A 7,500-nucleotide genomic window follows, 5' to 3' on the forward strand; every position below is an offset into this window, starting at 1 on the left:
TATGTATCAAAAGATGGCCTAGTCAGCCATCAGTGGAAAGAGAGGCCCATTGGTTGTGCAAACTTTATATGCCTCAGTACAAGGAAACACCAGGGCCAAGAAGTGGGAGTGGGTGGATAGGGGAGTGGGGGGACGGTATGGGGGACATTTGGGATAGCACTGGAAATGTAAATTAGGAAAATACCTAATTAAAAAAAATTTTAAAAAGAAAGAAAGTTCACTTAGTGAGAAGGGGATATATACTCTAATTAGACCATCTCCTGCACCAACTTCCCTTAAAGAAAGGACTGACACTGAGTTAGCCTGGATAGGGAAGGAATTGGGGATGAGGGTGTGGCTGCAGATCTAGAATAGTGAGAGGGCTGAAAGTAGGTGCCAAGTAGGATTACTGGAGCAGCCTGTAGTTGGCAGAGGAAGAAAGGAGTATGAAGAAACTGAGCAAGCAGACTCTTGGGAAGTTTGGTTAGATGGAAAGCTGAGGAGGACGGGGAACTAGGAGAGATTGTAGAGGCAGGTCGGAGATGGTAAGGAGAGATGATTAGCTGGATCAAGAATAGTAGAATTTTCATGTGGTTGAAATTTCATAGATAGAAGGAGTTGACCTGGGGTACAGGAAGAGTAAAGAGATGGCTTGGAGAGAAGATAAGTAAAAGCTTGGATATAGAGGACCTCATTCCATTTACTGGATCACTGGCAGTATGTATGAAGATCATTTTAAATGGTAGGATCAGAAGTGGTGTTACACAAGTAGATTAACAAGCCAAAAGGTCCAAGTGAGGATGCCTCAGTCCCACTTGGAAGGAGAAGAAAACAGAGGACAAAAAGAGGGAGGAAATTGGGTGGAAGAGGGGAGAGGGGAGGGTGGGTGTAAAGGGGGCTATAGTAGGGTATTGAGAAGGACCAGGAGTGAAGCCCCAAGGGCTAGTAGAATGAATGGAAATATGCCACCTCCAGAGGTGGGAGGTAGAGGGACCTTCTAGAATGCACCAGAGACCTGGGAGGTGAGAGAATCTCAGGAATCAAAGGGAGAGACCTCAGACAAAATGCCCAACTATAGGGAGAGAGAACTTGTAGAATGCACCTCGAGTCAAAATTCATGGCATCAAGTGGAGGGATGGGGTTAGCATCCCACAGTCAAAAACTCAGACCCAGAATTGTTCCTGTCTAAAAGAACTGAAGGCACAAAAATGGAGAAGAAACTGAGGGAAAGGAGGTTCAAAGATTAGCCCAAATTTGGAACAATCTCAAGGGGAGGCTCTAAGGCCTGACACTATTATTGATGTTATAATGTACTTACAGACAGGAGTCTAGCATGACTGCCCTCAAAGAGGACCAGCAAACAGCTGACTGAGATAGAAACAGATACTTACACTCAACCGATGGTCTCAAGTCAGGGATCCCTATGGTTGAATTAGAGAAAGACTGGAAGAAGCTGAGGAGTACAGTGACTCCATAGGAAGACCAGCAGTCTTAACTGACCTGGACTCCTGAGATCCCTTAGACACTGAGCCACCAAGAAGGCAGCATACACCAGCTGATATGAGGCTCCTGACATACGTACAGTAGAGAACAGCCTGGTCTTGCCTCAATGAGAGAAGATGCACCTAACCCTTGAGAAACCTGAGGCCCCAAGAAATAGGGAGCCCTGGCAGGATATGGGGTGTGTGTGGAGGGTGTGGCGACATCCTCTTGGATATGGGGGAAGAGGAATGGGATGAGGAACTCTCAGAGGGAGGATAAGAAGGGAGCTAATGACTGGTCTGTAAAAAAAATTAAGATAATAATTTTAAAAATGTGCTGTTATGTGGCCAATTAGAATCATTATCTAATGAGTACTGTGGCCTTACATAATTGCAAAGGTGAATATGTTTAGAGACATTTAAGTCAGGTACTAGTTTTAGAGGTTTGAGATTTTTCAGAAGACATCCTAGTAGGGAGCCTAGAGATAAGATTAAAGATGAGATACCCATTGAGTGAGTAGATGTTATTAGAGTATTCTTACTGATAACCTGAGAATAAATTAATAGTGATAAATTAATTTTACCATGCTGTCTCAAGGGAAGTAGATTAAATAAATATTGGAATGAGCATTCAGTCTGGATTTACCAAGTCTTCATGCAGGAGCTAGTGGTTGAGATCTGTGGGCCTAACACCTGACCTGTGGGCCTAACACCTGAAGGAGAATAGTTTACCAGCAGCATGGCATCTCAGCTAGAAGGCCAGTCATAAAGACCATGGATAAATCCATTCCTTAGACCCATAGAAGGTAACCAATCATTTCTTGGGACAAAGAAACCTTTCTGCTGACTGGAACTGGAAACCAATCTGCCTGTGGAGTCTAGTGAGTTGGCCTGAAAGTGAGCCTGTGTAGCAGTTGGGCTTATCAGGATAAGGTTCACCCCATGGAGTTTAACCCATGTAGAGGTGGTCACACCACAAGGTGATGGGGGTCCATGCCCTGCACAGCAGTGTAGTTCTGAACCCATCTGGGCCTATGTAGTGGGGGCACCAACAGGTCTATCACACCATGTGGCAGGTCTCACATGGGAGGTTTTATTGGCAGAGCCATCCTCTGGGAGGTGGTGGGAGGAAAGAAAAAAGGGATTGTGAGCTGGAGGAACAAGTCTTTCATCCAGGCCAGATGCATGTGATGTATGCACAGAGTGATGTGCATTGGGTGCCATGGTGACAGACACAGGAGTGGCACCGTCTCCTAGAGATGATGTGTCTTTTATTTATTTATTTATTTATTTATTTATTTATATGTAAGTACAATGTAGCTGTCTTCAGACACTCCAGAAGAGGGAGTCCGATCTCGTTACGGATGGTTGTGAGCCACCATGTGGTTGCTGGGATTTGAACTCCGGACCTTCGGAAGAGCAGTCGGGTGCTCTTACCCACTGAGCGATGTGTCTTATTGATGGGTCCAAGAGCTGGCTGCAAAGATGCTTCTAGCTGTGGATAGATGCACCTGATGCTAACACATGGAATGGTCCTAATTTCCTCACACACTCACTAACCCTTAAATATTCTCAGAGCTCTTACAGTAGCAGGCAATTAGTAAAATCTTTTTAGGCAAAGCCTATTTTTTTTATAGGAGGATGTTGGATTTCTTGTATAATTAATTGTGTACTTGTATCCAAGGGAACTCTGGCAGCAACTATAGGCCAGTGTCTCAGTTACTTTATTTCTCCATTGATATCTGGAATGACTGGGAGCTGTGAGCACTGCCACATGTCTAGAAACATGTTCAAGGGTTAGCCTACAAATCACTGGCCTAGAAAATACTTCAAATTCAGAAAGCCAAGTACAAGTACAGCTTGCACTAGGACTGTATCAGATTTTGTCCCATTTGAATGCCAAATCACTGGCTCTAAACATGGGAAACTGGGGGCCACATAATAACATAATAACATAATCAGAAGTAATAAGCAATAGCCTGACAGTTTCTAGAAGAGGAAATCCCTCCTAGAACCAACCCTAGGTCAGGTAGCTGTGCATCAGAGCTAAAAATTTCAAAATATTATTTAAAGCATTTTGGATGGGTTGAGATGCACTTAAGCTAAGGTAGTATGCCCCAATATGTAAGGAATTTAAAAGGAACTCACAATATATACATAGTGTGACTGAAGGCTCTAGTGGGAGCTGATATGGGCCATATGCATGAAAATAAGTATCCTTAATTCCAGTGGTCAAAAGGGCAGCTCTACATATCCTCTGCCCCAGAGCAATAAGCCACCTAAAGTATTTTGACCCTTGCCTTCACTGCTTTGACTTGAAGGAGCCACTAAATCATAGCACATATGAATTAGGGGAAATAAATAGACTTGGAAACTCTCAAGCTTTAGACAAATAACAGTTTCACATGCTAACTTGGGATTAGAAAGCTGGGGCAAGTCAATGTGAGGATTCATTGGTATTAGCAGTCAGTTCAGCAGAACAAATGAATTAAAGTCATGATAAGAAATTCTACTTAATAATAAATTAAAAAAATCCCTAAAATCATATCAAAATATCCAAAATTCTATGTAATTATTCTAAAGTAGCAACTTTTTATAAAAATGCTATAAAACCCCAGCTGAGTTAGACTGAGGGTTCTTTAATCATACACTATTAATATCATATTTGTCTATTAGAAATTTCACTAAGAATACAATTTATTGATGTGTTTTTCCAATATTCCTAATAAACTGATATAATGACTATTAAAAGGAAAATAGAGATAAGTGAACCACAAAATTAGAATAAATGTTAGGCAACTATAAATTGCTCAAAAAGCAAAAACAAATAAAAATAAAACTTCTAGTCTTCCTGTAAATTCGGTTATACAAGATAGGATTCCACAGGGAAGTTAACCATATTTAAAACTAAAACTTGATATAATTGATCCTAGGACATATTATATTGGTAAAGTACCTATCATGCATATATGTAGAACTGAGTTCAATCACCAGCACAATATAAACAGACTGACGTGGGCCTATGTATTTTAATTTCAACATTAGAGAAATGGGAATAAAGGTCATCCTAACTCACTAACTAGTAGCCTAATTCTAAGTCCCAGAGAGAGACCCTGTCTCAAAAAACAAGGAGGAAGGCTTCAGAGGAATGATACTTGGGGGCATCCCAGGTGATCCACTGCACATAGGGCAACTGGGCAACTTTCACCAGCTTGTCTGCTCCCCTGAAGACACCACAGTCTGAAGACATCCCAGGAGCTCCATTGAATGCAAGGCAACTGATCTAACAAACTGAAACCCTCCTTAGAGTTCTGCTGCACACAGGGAAACAGAAACCACAGTCCATAGGCACCCATGCAGAACAGCTTCACACAGAACAACAGCCTGACTGCTCCTCTGAAGCCCAAACAAGTCTGAAGGCCTCCCGGGAGATCTGCTGCAGCCAACACAACATATCAGCAGCTTCTCTTCCCCTCAGAAGACCCCACAGTCAGAAGGCTTCACAGGAGATCTGCTACAGCCAGAGCCACAGGCCTACAAGAAAATCTGAAGCAACCCAGGGACAAAAGACCCTATAGGTGGAACAACAATATGAACTAACCAGTACTCCCCGGAGCTCGTGTCTCTAGCTGCATATGTATCAGAAGATGGCCTAGTCAGCCATCAGTGGAAAGAGAGGCCCATTGATCTTGCAAACTTTATATGCCTCAATACAGGGGAACACCAGGGCCAAGAAGTGGGAGTGGGTGGTTAGGGGGAGGTATGGGGGATGTTTGGGATAGCATTGGAAATGTAAATGAAGAAAATACCTAATTAAAATAAAATATTAAAAAAAAACTCTAGATCACCCCGCAAATAAATACATATATGTTACAGAAAAAAAAAAGGAGGCAGGCTCCAGACAGAGTCACCCAGACCAGCAGACACCAGGGATACCCAAATGGTGACAGCACAAGACCATAAGCAACAGAAGCCAATATACTTTGGCACCATGAAAACCCAGTTCTCTCAACACACCTGAAAATCAGGAAGCTGACCTAAAATCCTAGTTAATGAAGATAATAGAGCCCTTTAAGGATGATATAAATAATTCACTGAAAGAAATACAGGAAAACAGGTTAAACAGGTAGGAGCCCTTAAAAAGGAAGCAAATAAATGCCTTAAAGAAATATAGAAAGACACATTTACAAACAATTGAACAAACTGGTCCAAGACCTAAAAGTGGAAATAGAAACAATAAAACACAAATGGAAGCAATGCTGGAAACGGAAAACCTAGAAAAAAAAAAAAGGTCAGGAATTACAGATGTAAGCATCACCATTAGAATACAAGAGATAGAAGAGAGAATCTCAGGTATAGAAGATACCTTAGTCGATATTGACAAAACTGTCAAAGAAAATTCAAAAAATGAAAAACTCCCAAACCAGAACTAACAATCCGTTTTTATTATCTCTCAATATTAATGGACTCAACTCACCAATAAAAAGACATAAGTTAACAGACTGGTACTCAAGCAGAATCCAGCATTTTGCTGCATACAAGAAACACACCTCAATAATAGAGATGACACTACCTCAGAGTAAAAGACTGGAAAATTTTCTTCCAAGCAAATGACCTCAAGAAACAAGCTGGAGTTGCCATCCAAATATCTAGTTAAACAGACTTTCAACCAAAATTTATCAAGGGAGATGAGGAAAGACACTTCATATTGATCAAAGGAAAAATCCACCAAGAAAAAGTCTCAATTCTGAACATGTATGGCCCAAATGCAAGAGCACCCACATTCATAGAAACTTTACTAAAGCTCAAAACACACATGGAACCCCACACAATAATAGTGGGAGACCTCAACATCCCATTCTCACTTATGGACAGGTCATTGAAACAAACTAATCAGAGACACAGTGAAACTAATATAGGTTATGAACCACCTGGATTTAATATATACCTACAGAACATTTCACCCCAAAACAAAAGAATCCACCTTCTTCTCAGCACCTCATGGTACCTTCTTCAAAATAGACCATATAATTGGACACAAAACAAGCCTCAACCTATACAAAAAGATTGAAATAATCCCATGCAGTCCTCCATCGGGGAGCATTCATCGTGCTCTCATGGTGGCTTGGCTCTGCTCAGCCCAGCAGCCTCTTGGGCCATTTGGAGCTTCAGAGCCTCTTTAGTACGGAAAGTCCGGCCGCGAGCAGACCCTCTGAATGGCCCCTTCCTCAGAAACTTTGCTAATTTGCAGAAGCTAGGCAATGCTCCTCATTAACATCTGTCTGTCAGCATAGTCCAACATCATTTCACTGTGGTGGAAGGGACTCAGCTCCAAATTCTGTATAGAAAAAACACCTGGATCCCAGTCTTTCGATGGTTTCAAGACAACCAGAAGTGCTTGCTCTTGCTCCCAGTGGGCCTCTAGGCAAGATGTCCCTGCCCATCGGGACATGCTGCCAGGCATTCAGCTATGATGATGCCCTAGAGGACCCTGCGCCCATGACTCCTCCTCCATCAGACATTTGCAGCATCCCCTGGAAGCCAGTAATTACAGAATGCAAGTATCAGCATCTTGACAAGACAGAAGAGGGTGCGGCCAGTGTCTCTTCCCTTGCTGTGACTCCATCACCAGCTACTGACAGTTCAGATAAGGCCCCTGTGGTGAAGGCTAAAGCAACCCATGTCATCATGAATTCCCTGATCGAAAAACAGACCCAAGAGAGCATGCAGTGTTTTGAACAACAGGCAGGACTGAGAGTTACTAACTACACACACCATAAGGGCCTTACCACAGAGGAGACCAAGTACCTTTGAGTGGCAGAAGCACTCCATAAACTAAAGCTGCAGAGTGGAGAGACAGCAAAAGAAGACAAGCACCCTGCATCAGCCCAGTCCACCCCGTGCAGCATCCCTCACTCGTCCACTAAGCAGAAGTCCAGGGGCTGGTTCCCATCTGGCTCCTCCACAGCCTTACCTGATCCGAATACCATAGGTCTTGGGAGTGGAAATGATAGGAACTCAGCAGACAAATGGAGCCTCT

The 7,500-nt window shown here is 42.6% G+C and overlaps 1 pseudogene; it reads left to right on the top strand.

The window, feature by feature from the left end:
• The first annotated feature begins 6,818 nt into the window (after positions 1-6,818).
• Positions 6,819-7,500, top strand: part of LOC110284353 — a 920-nt pseudogene continuing 238 nt past the window's right edge.

This window comes from Mus caroli, chromosome 17 (assembly GCF_900094665.2).
Source record: "Mus caroli chromosome 17, CAROLI_EIJ_v1.1, whole genome shotgun sequence".
In the NCBI taxonomy this organism is placed as follows: domain Eukaryota; kingdom Metazoa; phylum Chordata; class Mammalia; order Rodentia; family Muridae; genus Mus; species Mus caroli.